This window comes from Lissotriton helveticus, chromosome 4_1, assembly GCF_964261635.1.
Source record: "Lissotriton helveticus chromosome 4_1, aLisHel1.1, whole genome shotgun sequence".
Lineage (NCBI taxonomy): Eukaryota > Metazoa > Chordata > Amphibia > Caudata > Salamandridae > Lissotriton > Lissotriton helveticus.
In genome coordinates this window covers 795,903,503-795,920,350 of record NC_136063.1, presented here as the reverse complement: position 1 = coordinate 795,920,350, position 16,848 = coordinate 795,903,503, and the positions used below count along the sequence as shown (strand labels likewise).

The 16,848-nt window shown below is 40.3% G+C and overlaps 1 long non-coding RNA gene across 1 annotated transcript; it reads right to left on the bottom strand.

Moving 5' to 3' along the window:
• Positions 1-1,288: 1,288 nt before the first annotated feature.
• Positions 1,289-2,514, bottom strand: LOC144828870 (uncharacterized). The gene is made up of 3 exons (XR_013610547.1): positions 2,438-2,514; positions 1,855-1,940; positions 1,289-1,357 (listed from the first exon to the last, which is right to left on the bottom strand). It is a non-coding gene; the product is annotated as an uncharacterized LOC144828870 (long non-coding RNA).
• Between the last annotated feature and the right edge of the window lie 14,334 nt (positions 2,515-16,848).

Below are 16,848 nucleotides of genomic sequence, written 5' to 3'. Positions count from 1 at the left end.
ATTGTCCTTTCGTCATGAAAATGCTCGCGGTAAATGCTCTAGTTAATCTGCTTCTCAGCTCACGAACCGGCTGCTGGTCCCCAGCAGCCGGTTCGTGCGCGCGAAACGTTGACTACATACAGTGTCCACCGCCATTTTAGCAGTTTTCCTCCGTTATTTTTATTATACCTGTTACTTTCATTTTACCTTCCGTATATTTTCTCTGTGATCGATGAGATTTCCTGCCACAGACACCACGGTGTTTGTCCTTGGCCTCCGATCTTATCAGACTTGGTTACACGTATACCTAGAAACTAATTTGAAGGACGTAAGCCACAGCCATTAAAACGCGTGTTCGTCAACACAAAGACATTATTAAGATTATGCATTTATCATGCGTGGTAAATGCATACTAGTTGTAAAAGCATGTGTGGTAATGCCATATGCGTGCTAATGGCTTTGTGGTGACGATCAGGCGTTGTAATGGCTGTTTCCCCCAAGGACACTGCAGAAACCGGGTCTGGGCGTGGTGGACTGCAGGGCACCAGGCGGAGGGCCACGCAGCCCCTCTCATGTAATATAGAAGTGTTTGTGGGGTTATTGTTTCTGTGCTTTGAGGGGCGTCATTGAGGCGCACACACTTAATTTTGTAGGGGGGTAGGCATTGCATGGGGAAATGTCGCAAGAGATTTGTAAATGTGGTACACATTGTTTCGTATTAGTTTGATTTCTTTACCATGTTGTAGTGTATCCAGAGAAAATATAACTCAGTACTTTTCAATCCTAGTCTTGAACATCTTACTATAGTACTTCAACATTTCAAATATTATTTTTATTGTGGATCGTCACCCCCCCACAAACAAAAAGTAGTATGTACTTTTTTTTAATTAAGTTTTATTAAAAGAATAACTGTAAACAAAACTTAATGATAACTATATAATAAAGAACTAGAAAAATAACTTTAAAAACAATAGTATAAACAAATTGTGAAGTTGACTCCAAAAGACGTACGATTGGTAATCTGCAAAACAAAAAAGAAAATTAGAGTTTACAATTATGTAGATGTGACTAAATGAGCTGAAGCACTACAAACCAAGGTAACACTACGATTTTATGTGTGCAGTGGGCCTGGTACATTTCACTTCTGGTATAGTGCCGCGTTCAAGTGGTGTCTATATGGAAGTGCCTACTGCGTCACTGACACAAAAGTTGCACAACGGGATTGTAAATATGGCTACTTATTTCTAATGCATTGTAATGAAGGCATTGTAGATCTAGGCCTCTGTGCTTACCGTTGTATAAACACTGCGGCCAGTGGAATTCAAAACTTGAAGACTTCTTTGCTTTTACATGTGAAAGCAGACAGCATTTTCTATAACTTTAAAAGAGAAAGAGAAATTATGTCACAGAGAGTGAGAGAGAGAAAGAGAGAGAAAACAACATTAAAACTATCTCGCAGACTCTGGAGTTGAGATTGTTTCTTGAAATGTTAGACGTAGATTTACAAGCTGCTTGCGTCACTTTTCCCATGTTAAAAGTGACACGAAAGTGGCGTAATAAGCTTATAGATCTGTTTGTCAGACTGTTGTAACCTATCTGTTGTCACTGCTCGGAGGTAATTATACATTTCAACACGGTGAAGCTGGTGCACACTACTCACTGTCTCCTTTCACAAATGAAGGTAACACTATAGTTTTACGTGTGCAGTGTGCTAGTACATTTCACTTCTGGTATAGTGCCGCGTTCAAGTGGTGTCTATATGGAAGTGCCTACTGCGTCACTGACACAAAAGTTGCACAACGGGATTGTAAATATGGCTACTTATTTCTAATGCATTGTAATGAAGGCATTGTAGATCTAGGCCTCTGTGCTTACCGTTGTATAAACACTGCGGCCAGTGGAATTCAAAACTTGAAGACTTCTTTGCTTTTACATGTGAAAGCAGACAGCATTTTCTATAACTTTAAAAGAGAAAGAGAAATGATGTCACAGAGAGTGAGAGAGAGAAAGAGAGAGAAAACAACATTAAAACTATCTCGCAGACTCTGGAGTTGAGATTGTTTCTTGAAATGTTAGACGTAGATTTACACGCTGCTTGCGTCACTTTTCCCATGTTAAAAGTGACACGAAAGTGGCGTAATACGCTTATAGATCTGTTTGTCAGACTGTTGTAACCTATCTGTTGTCACTGCTTGGAGGTAATTATACATTTCAACACGGTGAAGCTGGTGCACACTACTCACTGTCTCCTTTCACAAATGAAGGTAACACTATAGTTTTACGTGTGCAGTGTGCTAGTACATTTCAGTTCTGTTATAGTGCTGCGATCAAGTGGTGTCTATATGGAAGTGCCTACTGCGTTACTGACACAAAAGTGGCAGAACGGTATTGTAAATATGCCGAGTTATTTCTAATGCATTGTAATGAAGGCATTGTATATCTAGGCCTCTGTGCTTACCGTTGTATAAACAGTGCGGCCACCGGAGTTCACAACTTGAGTTCAACTGTTCTAGACGTCAAAGCAGACAGCAGTGTCTATAAGTTTAAAAGAGAAAGAGAAATTATGTCACAGAGTGAGAGAGAGATAGAAAGAGAGAGAAAACAACATTAAAACTGTCTCGCAGAGTCTGGAGTTGAGATTTTTTTTAAAAAGATTTACAAGCTGCTTGCGTCACTTTTCCCATGTTAAAAGTGACACAAAAGTGGCGTAATAAGCTTGTAGATCTGTTTGTCAGACTGTTGCAACCTATGTGTTGTCACTGCTCGGAGCTAATTTAACCTTTTAGACAGTGAAGCTGGTACACACTACCCACTCACTCCTTTCACAGATAATTTGTTGTTGTTCGGGAAACAAAATTGTTTGTCACCTAGTGCCATTGGCGTGATTGAAACATGGTGCTCTACGTGTGGAAGAACCCTTCACTGTAATCAAGGGAGTTAATCATTTCAATTCAGATAAGGTTGTATACAGCAGAGTGGAGATAGCAGCGTCCAAATCTTTAAAAAAGAAAGAGAAATGATGTGAGAGAGTAAGAAAGAGAAAGGGAAAAAAGGATATTAAAACGTGGGAGAGACACACACGACAGGGGAGGGGTACGTGAAGCCAGAGGCGCAACCAGTCAAAAATAACAGGGGTGGGGGGGCAAGAAAAAATCTGGGGTGGGGGCTTTAGTTCAAGCAAAAAGAAGAGTAGAGCTGCAGGGGCTGTAAACCGGGGGGGATTATCAAAGCCTCATTAACAACCAAAATGTCTTTAAAAGACCTGTCACGTACTCGGGTGCGAGTGTGTGTGTGGGCCCAGGAAGCGATGTCATCCTTGCTGAAGCCCCGTTAGCCTGCTGCATACTACATATTCTCTCCTTTGACAGATAACTTGTCGTTGTTTCAGAAACAAGTTTGTTTGCTCAACTTGTGCTATTGCCGTTGTCCGTGTTACATAATCCATCCTGAAGCAGTACATCTAAAAGATATTAAAAGAAAGATGTTATGATTGGTAATTCTTGCTATATTAATTTGGAGTTAGATAATATTGCGCTTTTATAGTTGTTTGATTGTTGGATTTCTACGAACTGTTTGTATTGTGAATATATTTCAGACATTTCAGCGATTATAAAAACGTTACTACTATTGGGGGAAAAAATTAAACATATAAATTAATACATTATGTAGCAGTGCGTTCGTCTAAAATACTAAGTCGCATTTTTGTATGTAATCAGCTACAACCCTTTGACTCCTTGCGATGCATACTCAAGTCTCACTGCTCACCTTTTTGTGGAAAAGACACATTCTTCATGAGGTAGTTCCGATCTCCAACAAAGAAGTCTCACATATGGTGCAGAGTCTTGATATCTCTATGGCTAACAATATATTTGTGCTCCCATCATCATCGCAGGTTCTTCACCCGCTCAGTGCTTTGGGCACCACTAACTCAGTGACCAAAGAGGTCACGCATGTGGTAGTAGGCCCCTTGTTCGATGCTTTGGGAATACCTCTAAAATGGCGTAGAACACGTCTTTTTTATACATAGGGTCACGTGTGTAGTGACGGATGTGCTGGATAGGTGTGGTGGGGGTGTATACCAGCCATGAGAGAGTGTGTGTCGATCTGACAACTAGACCTGCAACTAAGAAATCAATACAATGGAAATCTGGGCTTTGTACTGTTGTTGTGTTTTTCTGGTAGCGTAAGCACAGTAGGCTGTACTAACGTATTCAGTCTCGATTAATTTACCACCTCCCCCAGGGGCTTTTAAATGTTGGGAGAGGGGTCAATAATTGTGTTGACTTTTCCTCTTTAGTATGCAGTGCTATATTGTTTTATAAAGTGTATAAATCTTCAAACTATCTTAACTCTTACGCTGTACGTACAATATTTCCGTAATTGATGTTAAAAGTAATATACGCTTTTTTACAGTTTAAAAAACTATTTTTATGATTATCCCACATAATGTTTTCTCTTAATATGTACATTAAATACATAAATATATGTTTTTCAATAATTAGAATCTTACGTGGAGTATGTGGACGGGGCGCCGTATATTTTCTTTTTTTAATTAAAAAGACGCAGGGTACGCGTTTTGGGTGAAAAAGAAAAAAAAATCGTGAAGCCCGCTTTATTGTTAATTAGCCTCGGGGGGTCAAATCTCTGGGGCTATTTGTTTTCATAATTGGGGGCCTAGAGGGTCTCCCCTGCGCGGGGATCGCTACCCCCGGATGTTTAACTATATGTATGCGGGGGGACTCATGGCCCCCCGGAGTTCTGGGGACCGCTTTCTCCTCCACTTGATTCCCTCCCTCACCTCCGGAGCCTCTTTTTATTAAAACAAACTGTGCAAAGGTGTTGCAAATGTGGTATTTTGGTTTTGTTTCTGTCTTGTAGAGGATCCAAGGGAAATATAACGTTTTTTTTTGTAGAGCCACAACCTTTCTGCCTGTTACCATAGTGACAGTTCATGGATCACTTGCGTGAGTAAAGAGGTTAGAAGTTCACCACAATATGTTGGTAATTGAAATATTACTGTGCTGGAGATTTATATATTTTTTTTTCATAGGAACCGTTAGTCATAGAAGTTTGTGGAAAAGTTTTATTAAGGATTCCTTCCTGTTCTGGGAGTATTAGGGTAACGTACTCCAAGCGGGACTTTACGAAGTTTAATGTCCATTAGCTGTAAAGTATTAAAAGTAGAAGGTTTGGCAGTCATTCCTTGCTCGTCTTTGGAGAACATGGACATTTCATTAGCTAAAGTGTTTCAAACACAAGTTTGCTCCTTATTGGGTGGGAACGGTTCACTGTTGTCAGTGAAATTGTGATGCATTTTCCAAAGGAGTATGAGGAAAGAAAGTAGTAGAGGGTAAGTTAGGAAAACTATTAAATGTGTACAGTGTCCATAAGGTGGTGGAGAGGAATTATGAGGTAAACAATTTGTTATATATGTTTCAAGGGCCATTTATATAATTGCCGTGTGGTGTATAAATCACGGCGGAAAAATTACAGTGTTTTGTGCTGTTTTCTTTTATCAAGTTTGTAGGTGACATACTTCTTAGTACTACTATTTACTTATAATGTGGTGTTTACTTTCATGATGGGGAGGTGTGGTTGCGCAGCAAAAAATTCAGTCTAGGTTTAAAACAGTTTTTATTAAGCAAATACAAATAAACTTTCTTCAGAAACTGTTGCAGTATATATGAAATGGGTGACAATCAAAAATGGAATTTCATATAATATCAGTTAAGCGTGGCTATATAGTTCATTTTTGTGCTACAGTTTGTAAAAGTGTAGCCCCACATTCTTGTTGATGTAAGAGGGCATCAGTTACTTTTAGATAAAGTAGAATAGAAGTGCTACAACAAACACTCCCGCACTACATTATCTCAGATCAAGAGAACAAGTAAAACAGTAAAATCTAAATTGTTTCATATTACATAGAAATGCATGCATTATTATTCTTAAAATTTGTATTTTGTACAAATCAGAAACATGCTGTCGTAGTGTTTACAAGTTGCAGACTGTTCCGCTAATAAATCACATACTCACGAAAGAATATATAGAATGTTACTTTTATAATATATAGTACACGTCCTATATATTCTTTAGGGAGAAGGTGAATAGGAATCGCAAATAAGAATAGATATTAGAAAATAACATTCAGAAATGTAGGGTTTATTAAATATTTAAAGTAAGAAAGTATGCATGATAGCTATATTTTAATATATATAAAAATATCTGATCAAGTTTTTATAAATATTTGATAATTATATTACAGATGGCCCTGAAAAATCTCCCATTCCTCTTCTGTAGCAATAGTAAAATCTATTATAATATACTGATTGATACCATTGTTACAGTAAAAAGAAAAGGAAAATAAACTTATGTATTTAACAGAACATCCATAATGAATAGTTTCGAGCGGTAATTATTTACTGAACTTCTTTTCTCCGGGAGGTGAAAAAATTCGATCTTCGTGGCGACGGGTCATAAACTCCTCTGAGATCATGACGGTGAGAATAATAATATGTATATATTCTCACAGCATATGATTACAAGGGGAAAATACACTGAAAGCCGCAAGTCGGTAACGTTGCTTACTTATCGTTACTCTTTGTGACGACGGATCGTGAACTCCACTAAGATCACCAAGACTGTTAATGTTATAATATACATAGTAACAGTATGTGATCTCTAGGGGAAGACAATAATAAGTGGAAGATGGTGACATTGATTGTAAATGTTTAGGGTTTGCGTCGACGGGTCACTAACACCTCTCGAGCGAAGTACAGTATCAATATTATAATATAAAAAGTCACTATATATAAGGTAATAGGAGCCAGAAAAGGAGTAATATTTGTTATAATATATCTGTTTCTAAGAACAAGCTGCTGACTTTACAGAGAAAAAGGGAAAAACATGCAATAACATTTTTTTCTACATATAAATGTTTAAATATTGACAAATAGTCACAATGTATAACTAAGTACTATGTCTATGCCATCTTGAAACAACTTACAACTCCGGAATATGTTTGTTGACGCAAAAAGAGAATCTGATGCTGGAGAACGGAATCTGCAACAGAGATTAGCGATTTAGAAATAACTCGGGAAAACAAAACTAATTGCACAGTAGGTGTGGTTTATATAGTTTTTTGTTGTTTAGTAGTCTATGGAAGGAAGATGTGGCTCCGCCTATGTAGATGGCACGTTTTGCAGTTTACACGTGCTCGCGTTTTAACTGTTTTTCGTCTGCACGCGTTCGGAAAAGATTAAAACTGTGAAGCTATAAAGGTTTCGATTTTGATAGTAACACGTATAAGGTATTTTTATCTACATACGTTGGAGAGTTTAAAAAGTGTTACTCGGTAAACTGTGTTCTTTGTATTTTCATGATTAAAAGCATCTAAATAGAAGACGTATAAAAAATATCAGTATCATTAGAAGAAAAAAAGGTTTATTATTATTTATTTTTATGGTTCTTAATTTAAAAAATGCTAGCATTTGTAGATCGTAATCCTACCCTCGGAAAGGTGTGCTGGCGCTTGGGGCTTTGGGAAGGTTATTAAATAATAAATGCCCTTTTGTATGCACCTGTAGACTTGGCTTTTAAACTTTCAATTGCCTAATCTGTATATTTACACTTCCTCCAAACATTTTGGTACTTCTATTTTAGTATTGCAGTGAGCCATTCAGCAGTATGTGTTTATGTATACATTGTTCTAAAAGTGAAGCTGCTGTACATTTTGCCAGACACTCTCCTTGCAGAATTGTAATAATTCAGCCAGTACCCAGGTAGTCATGGTGCAAAGTGGGCCTTAGGGCATGGACTGCTTCAAAGTCCTATACACTATGCATGCACTCTTCTATGCACGGGCAAACTTGTCTTTTATAGCTTTTATTATCCAGTCTATGTTCTTACACTTCTAGCAAACTCTGTGTGATTGTTGATTCAGTATTGTAGTGAAGTATTCAGCAGAATGCCCTTATGTATGCACTGTGCTAAAAACGAAGCTCTTCCAAATTCAGACAGACACTCTTGTTGCAGAACTGTAATTATCCAGTCAGTACTCAAGTAATCATGGTGCAAAGTAGGCCTTAGGCCATGTACTGCTTTAAACCTGTATAGAGTATGCTTGCACTCTTCTATATAGGTGTACATTTGTTTTTTATACATTCAATTGTCCAGTCTGTATCATTAGACTTTCACAATTACTCTCACTCTACTGTTTCAATACTGTAGTGAGCCATTCAGCAGTATTTCCTTATATATGTACTGTGGTAAAACTGAAGCTCTTATGAATTCAGTCATGCACTCTCTTTGCAGAACTGTAATCATGCAGTCAGTACCCAAGTAATTATGGGGCAAAGTAGGCCTTAATATATGGACTGCTTCAAACTCCTATTTACTATGCATGTACTGTTCTATGCACCTGCAAATTTACCTTTTATATTTTGAATTCCCCAGTCTCTATCTTTACACTTCCAGCAAACACTCTGTCATTCCCCTTATAGTTTTGTAGTGACTCATTGATCAGTGTGTAGTAATCCATTCTCTACATTGAAACAGTAATCAAGAGATGCACAATAAGTGGTACATTCCCAGAGATATGGCTGTTATTGTGCACTGTGATATCAGCACAATGGATGCACCGTATTTACAATGTAGTGTATTATGGTGCAAAAACGGCACAGATATGTGATGTATTTGTGTTGTGAAAGTGGTGCATTGCTTGACTTGCGTTCCAAGTGCAACGCAGCTCTAGCAATGCTCTTGGGGTTCTATGCTCACAAAGCCGTGTCAATCCTTACACCTGTTTAAAGCAGATGCAGGGTTTTGATGTAGCATAGCACTAAAAGTGACTGAATGAAATATTATAGCTTTCACTCAGTCACTTTTAGGAGGCGTTCCTATGCTAGAACACTTGCACTCCCCACCCCCTCTCTGCGCAGGAAAGTGTCTTTCTGGCGCAGGGCTTTAGCATATGATGCACCTTCCATATGCATCACATTGTAAATATCAGGTACTATGGTACATCTTTTGCAACACTGCAGCATCACAAAAGTGACGGAAAAGATGTGTAAAAGAGGTACAAGGGGGTTGTAAATTCGCTCCTAACACATACAAATTCGCCCATGCAGTTTCACTAGCAGTGCAAATTGAAGTATAGACTTCTAACATATTTATATGGATGTGTTACATTGAGGTACTTCAGAGGAACTACAGTATAGTATAGGTAAACACCTTATACATTTAAGCTGTAGCACTCTTATACTTTTTGCACTTTCACATTCACCATACACTACTAATTCATTCATTCATTTATGCACTATACATTCATTTTGACAAAGTTTTACACACTAATATAGAAATATAGTTCTTTTTTAAACCAGTGGAGGTAGTTCTGAAAAGAAGTGGGGTTTTTTCTTTTTAGTTTTCTATTTTTTTTTATTTTTTCAGGAAGTTTTTAGTTTTTTTTTTTTAAAACCAATAAAATGAAACTGGAAACAAAAAAACTGTGGAACAGGAAGAAAAAGAAAAAAATATATTATTGTTTTGGGCAACAATGCTCTTTTTTGCTCTTCACAATGAGGTGAATAGACTGCTTACCGTAACAAAGGAGTTCTCTGCAAAATTTACAATGAATTGTAAGATTTGCAAACTGAGGCACAATAATAGGATGTGGAATGTTCGGAGGAGGTGGTGGTGCTTTTGAGGTAGAAGGAACTGCAGGTTGAGGGTTTTCCTGGAACCTTTGTGTTGTCATCCTTCCATAATTATTTGGATGCAAATTTTGACATGGTGAACCATTGAGGCTGTCCCAAAAGAGTACTTTTTAGTGGGGTCAGCCCTGGAAAGTGTAACCTCACAGATCTTGCATGTTACTTTCGGTACATTCACGTGTTTCTGTTCCTCCGGAAATGAAGAAAACTTCCAAATGAAAGCTTCTTTTCTCTTTTTCTGAGGTGGCTTAGTAACAAAATGTTTCTTAGAGGAATGTACTGATGAAGTCTCTAAAAGAGCAGCCATTGTAGAGTTTGGTTGTAAAAGACTACAGCTCCACAGATTAGATGTTTTTCCTGGGAAAGTCGAAGTAGGATAATCAAAATGAGAGGGGTCTTTCAACAGTTGGAATAGGAAGTATTATGAACTAATCAAAACTCTCCTTTTATGGTCAGATGACTTTGCGTACGCTTACAGTGCTCTTACAGTGCTCTTAAGGTGCGAGTATGTACGACGTACCTTTACGATTTGCGTAGTTGCTTTTAAAAGTAATAATTGCTTATTGAAAGTTAAAAAAGAGTATTTTCATGTTTGTCCTAGATACTGTCTTCCCTTAATATGTACATTAAATACATAAATATATGTTTTTGAACAATTAGAAACATTTGCGCCGTATGCTTACGGGACGCCGTATATGACGTCACGCAGAAGCGTTGATGCGATGCGCAAGGTCGAAGTGTATCTGTAACGAGTGCGTGGTTATGCGCAGAGGGCCATTTGCCGTACAAAGTGTGGTGTGATCACTGTACACGTACGGTCTGATTATCCCCAAAAATATGAAAAAGGAATTATAGAGATTCTAATTGTAAAAAATGGGGAAAACATTTGGGATTTAGTTTTGTTATTATTTTACATTAAGAATATGAAACATAATTTAAAAAATAAAATTAATACAAATATTTTTCATAAAAATGTAAGAAATTAGTATAAAAAGAAAGAAATGTAGTAATTTATACATTTAAAAATTATCATTTACTAAACCTTTGAAATTCACTGAAAAAACCATAGGTTTCAGCCACGTTATAGTTAGGAATTAGCATTTAAAAAACCTTGCAAATTCACTGAAAAAACCATAGGTTTCACACATGTTATAGTTAGCTGGAAATTTCACTCATACAAAACCATTGAAATTCCCCTGTTGTAGTTAGTTCAGCTAACTATAACTCGCGTGCCCGCAATGCACTGTTGATGACGTCATATATTACATCACTCATGACATGGTCAGTGACATCACTCATGACATCACTGATGACATCTCAAATGACATCACTGATGACATCATCCTTGTGAGAGAATGGCAGACCTCCTCTCACTCTAATATAACCTTTGATAGACACATTCAAAAATAGAAACTAAAATTTTCAAAAAAATGGAAATACCAATACCAGTTACAACAACCTATTCAGTAATTCCAACATCTACATACACATCCACTCATTCACCAACAGTTCTATATAGTCACTCATACATGTACTCACTCATAATATGTACTCATACACCTATACATCCTGTTACATGCCGATACTCATCCATAGTTACTTACACACATACTCACACATGCAAATAAACTATCGAACATCCATTTAGTTGCATATACAGCTATACACACACCACTACACTTCTACAGAAATGTACACATACTTACTCTCTTAAACAATCACTTATAGAAACACATACTTATTTATAAAGGAACTCTTACAATCTCTCACTCTCATATATACTCACTTATAAACATTAATACTCACATATAGTAGTTTAAAACATATGTACTTACTTATAAAGATAGAATTGAGACAGTCATTCACTCACTAACACACCCATACACACAAGCATCCACCCATATAGTCCTGCACACATGCTGTCTTCAAAACACATACAAACAGTGAGTTACTCATTCATGCATCTATGCGCTAAGTAATATACCCCACCAAACCATACAAACATTCATACTGATAGTTTAAAAAACAACTAATAACTCATGTAGCTACTCACCATCCCATGCAGCCACCTATACACAAAGTGAGACACTGATACAGATATCTAAATATTAAAAAATTACTCTGTAATACTTGCATTCACTAAGATACACTTAATCAGTCCGTTATACAATCAATTTTACAAAATAAATCATCCATTTAGACACTTATATACCCATTTATTCTTCCATCGACCTTGAGATGTACATATATAAAACATATTTAATTTTTTTTTTAAAAACACATTCACTGGATGATGTCATCAGTGATGTCATCAGTGATGTCATTGGAGATGTCATCAGTGATGTCATGAGTGATGTCACTGACCATGTCATGAGTGATGTAATATGTGACGTCATCAACAGTGCATTGCGGGCGCGCGAGTTATAGTTAACTGAACTAACTATAACGGGGGAATTTCAATGGTTTTGTATGAGTGACATTTCCAGCTAACTATAACATGTGTGAAACCTATGATTTTTTCAGTGAATATATATATACACACACACACACACAAAGTCTGATTTAAATATTTAAAGCAAACACCGTTGCTTTGCAATAAAAGTGTGTTGGACAAATTAACGTGTGTGACAATGCACCATGTCCGTTTTAGGTCTCTGTGTCGCCTCAATTCAACAGCTGTTGTGGGGGAGAGAGAGACAGGACAAATAGAGCTGGGGCCCCAGCACTGTGTGGCCCCTCTCTAAAGTGGTCAACAGAATAGCTAGTAATGGGGGTTGGAGATGCACTGCATACTGATTTAGATTTATTCTCTAATGATGTGTGTGAGAAAGTGCCATCTTTCTTGCCTTGGTATGCCCCCACTTTTTTCTGAACTGCTGATGTGCTTTGACTGAGTGTACCCTGCGTCCCTGCCAATCAGGTACCCAGGGCCTGTGTTCCTTCCCTAAAAAGAAAAGCTATGCTGAAACAAAATACCCAATTGGCATCTCTGGCCACCTGTCAGCCCCTAGTAAATGGTAACCTAGGTACCCAGGGCATGGTGGCCAGAGAAGAGCCCTGAGGGCTGCAGCACTTATTGTGCCACCCTAAGGGGCCCTGTACCCTGGCACCCACACACTGCCTTTGCAGGCTGAGTGCCTAAGTACAGAACTAAAACTAGAGTCAACATGGCATACATCCCTGTGTGCCATGCCCACAGACCCCACTGCCCTGGCATACTTCAGTCACCCCTCTAAGCTGGGTGCCCTATGCATCATTCCTGGGCACTGTAAGTGCAGTGATGCCATTTAAGAGTATATGGTGCTGGGAGGTTGTCATTACGAACTCCACAGCACCATAATGGCTACACTGAAGACTGACAAGTTTGGTACCAAACTTCTCAGCACATTAAACCCGCACTGATGCCAGTGTGGGATTTAATGTAAGATGCACGAGAGGGCATCTTAGAGATGCCCTCCAAAACCCGAACCTACAATCCACGTCTGGGCTGGGTGGCAGCAGAGGCTGCCACACAGCAGACATGTTGCTGGACCCCTGGGTGGAGAGCCTCCCGCTCTCCCGGGCCTGCAACAATGCACATCCTGGGCGAGGTGCTATGTCTCCTCCCCCAGGATGGACACGGGGAAGATTCAAAGGCATACCGCCTTTGAGAGCTTCTCCAGACCATTTGTTGTACCCGGCAACTGGCCTCCCACCCGTTCTACCCCCACTCTGGCGGGAAGACTGGCAGGAAAAACTACGTCAGGAGGGAGGGTGTGCCAACCTTTGCCAACTCCACCCCTCAGGTGGAGGAGGCGAGGTGAAGCACGACCCCGGGCTCCGGCCATCTTGTAGATGGGGAGCCCTGCCCAATCTCAGCTAGGCTCCTGCCCCCCTCCCACAGGAGAGGAGCAGGCAAGGGGGTGTCCTCACCCCAGGACTGGGACCCATTGGGCTCTGCCCTTGCCCTACCTGTAACGCCCCTAGATTTAGTATTTAGGGGCTCCCTGAACCTTCCTTCCTCAGATCCCGATATCAAAAGACGAAAGAAGATCAAGAAGAAGAAGACCCGCCGCGCAGCTGCTAACAACAGGACAACAACAACTGACTTGGCCCCAGCCCTACCGGCCTGTTGATACTGGAACCTGATCCTGCCTAATCCCGTCGACCTCCATGGACAGCAACCTTGGGACACCCAGAGGACCTGCCTGCCTTGAGCCTCTCGAAGATTGGGACTTCCATTAGCAGAGGCTCTGCTGCAACAACCCACCTGGTGCTCACCAGGTGGGTTGTTGCCCAAAGTTCAGTGCCCAAAGACCCTCCTCGACGAATCAGCCGACGCCTGCAGACTCAGAAACAGGGGCCACCCCAACCGCTACCAGCCAAAGGTAAGCTTTTCCGACACCCAAAGACACCCCTGCACCCAGCACCCTACAGCCCCCTGTGCCTCCCTTTGGGGTACCTACCTGTGCTCCATCATCCCAACTTACCTCTCGAAGTGCTGGTCGCCCCTGGAGAGTCACCGTCCCCGAGCCTGCAGCCTTTGTTCCTTTTTCAAGATCCTCATTGGATAACATAGAGCGCCCGACGGCTCAAAAGCACCCTGCAACCAGCCGTCTGAGTGCCGCTGGCTGTTCTTTGCCCTATCCTACTTCCCCCTTGCCCAGAGCAAGTGACCAGGAGCCCAGCTCCCAGAGCCGCGAGGCCTGCTAGCCAGCAGCCACCAACCGAAGGCCCCCTTGCCCTCACTGGATAACATTGGGCCTACTTACCTCTGCACCCGGCTGCCCCTGTGCCGTTGGGACTGAACTAACTGTACTCACCTGACCTTTGGGGGCCCCTGAGTCTACGCCCAGAACCATAACTTCACCAACCAAGTACTCATCTGGAAACCGGTAATTCACTTACCTACAATTGGATAACATTGACCCCTTTTGACTCGAAAATTTTCTAAGTGTGAAGTTTTGAAAACTGAAAATATTCCTATAAAATCAGCCAAAGCCTGAATTCGAAAATACTCACCTGTGATCAGGAGAGACACCAGTACTGTACCTTTCAGCCCAGTACTGAACCGCAAAAGTAATCCCTAGCGGGTTCACTAGTAATCTGTATTTTCTCCATAGGAACCCATTGTCTGCTTTTCTATGAAATTTCTTGTCTACTTTTGAAAACTGCAAATATTCTTTAAAAATCGTACGAAATACTGAAACGCAATTACCTACATGTTTTGAGTTAAGCCCCCAGTGATGTCCCTAGGAGACTAGTGCTGGGTTACAAAAGTAACGCGATCGTACTTTACCTGTAACCTGAATTTCCTCCCATTGGGTAACATTGTCAGAATCACCTTGAAAAGTTTCTAAGTGTGAACTTTTAAAACAGCTTTATTTTCAGGAAAATTCATCACAGTAACTAAAACGTTTTTGCTAATCTGGTTTCAGCTTAGACCCCAGGACTGAATCGAAGATCTAGTCCTGGAACTACCAAAGTAATCCATAAAGTAATCAACTGTACTTTCCTATGAAAAACCCATTGAGCTCAATGCTAGAGTGTGTTTCAGAACTGTATTGCTTATTAGCTAACCTGTAATTATTGTGTGTACAAACTTATTGCTCCTCTGCAAAGTATTTACATGAGAGTACTCGTACCTTGAAAACTATATTTATATAACTGTTGGTTCTAGAAATAAAACAACTATATCTGAGGATATAACAATAATGGGCCTGGAGTTCAGTTCTTGAGTGTGTGAAACCTTTTCCTGACTGAGTGTGTACAACAAATGCTTTACACTGTCCTCTGGTACTGCCTTACTGCTCGACCAAGCTACAACTTTGGAGAGTAAGGCCAGTACTGACTTTAACCTCCGTTATACCTTTCGGGTTTGTGGACTCTATACACACTGTACTGCCTTATTGTCCAGTATATATAGAGCCACTTTCTCACATTGGTGGCAGCGGTGGGATACAAACGTTCATTTGTTGGACTACTTGGGTACCATCTGATCACACGACAGAACTCATAAATTACCTTTAGAATTCTGAAATTGGTCTTTCCAAAAATACTAAACCTCTGGTAGGGCCTTGCCTAAGTCCCATTAGAATTTCTGAAAAATAAAAGTCACTACAAGCTAGGGTAGAGGGTTAGAACTATCAGGTTATGATGTCTCAAAGGAACCCAGCTGCTAGTGAAGATAACACTGGCCTGGTGGAGGAGCTCGAAATCATACCTTACTTGCACTTGGACTTCAAGGAATTGAGGGCCCTATGCAAAGTTAAACAAATAACTGTAGGTCTGCATCCAACCAAACAAGGGCTCCAGGAGCTCCTGGCTGAGTATGCAAATGACCACCCTTCTGAGCAGGGTGACACCCACACAGAGGAAAAAGAGAGGGAAGAGGGGATTGGATAATGGTCCCCCCCCATCCTTAGGGAAGAAGGGGTCCCTGTACCCTTAATTCCCAGAGTCAGCCTCTGGGAGCCGGGGAACCACACAGGTGGACTGGGCCCCAGGGAACCCATTGGGGGGAACCCCAATGTAGAGGACAACTTTCTAGCAACGTTGGCCAAGAGATTAGACCTAGAGACCAGGCTCCTGGCTCTAGAAAAAGAAAGAAAAGAGATGGGCCTAGCCCCAATCTCTGGTGGCAGCAATACCAATAACAAGGATAAAGAGCAATCTTATGATCCTAAAATCCCCAAAGGGATTGTCCCTATATTTGAGTAAGGTGATGACATCACCAAGTGGTTCACAGCCTTTGAGAGGGCTTGTGATATCAGACAGCTACCGAAACCTCTCTGGGGGCACTCCTGTGGGAACTGTTCTCTGGTAACTGCAGAGACAGACTTCTGACCCTCTCTGGGCCAGATGCAGGGTCCTATGACCTCATGAAGAAGACTCTGATTGAGGCATTTGGACTCACCACTGAGGAGTACAGAATTAGGTTCACGGGGCACACAAAACCCAGACCCAATCCTGGATAGATTTTGTAGACTACTCAGTAAAGACACTGGATAGTTGGTTAACTGGACACAATGTGCATGACTTTACTGGACTGTATAATTTGTTTATGAAGGAACACATTTTGAGTAATTGCACAAATAAAAAGTTACATCAGCATTTGGGAGACCTAGGTCTAATTTCTCCCCAAGAATTGGGAAAGAAGGCAGACCACTGGGTCAATACTAGG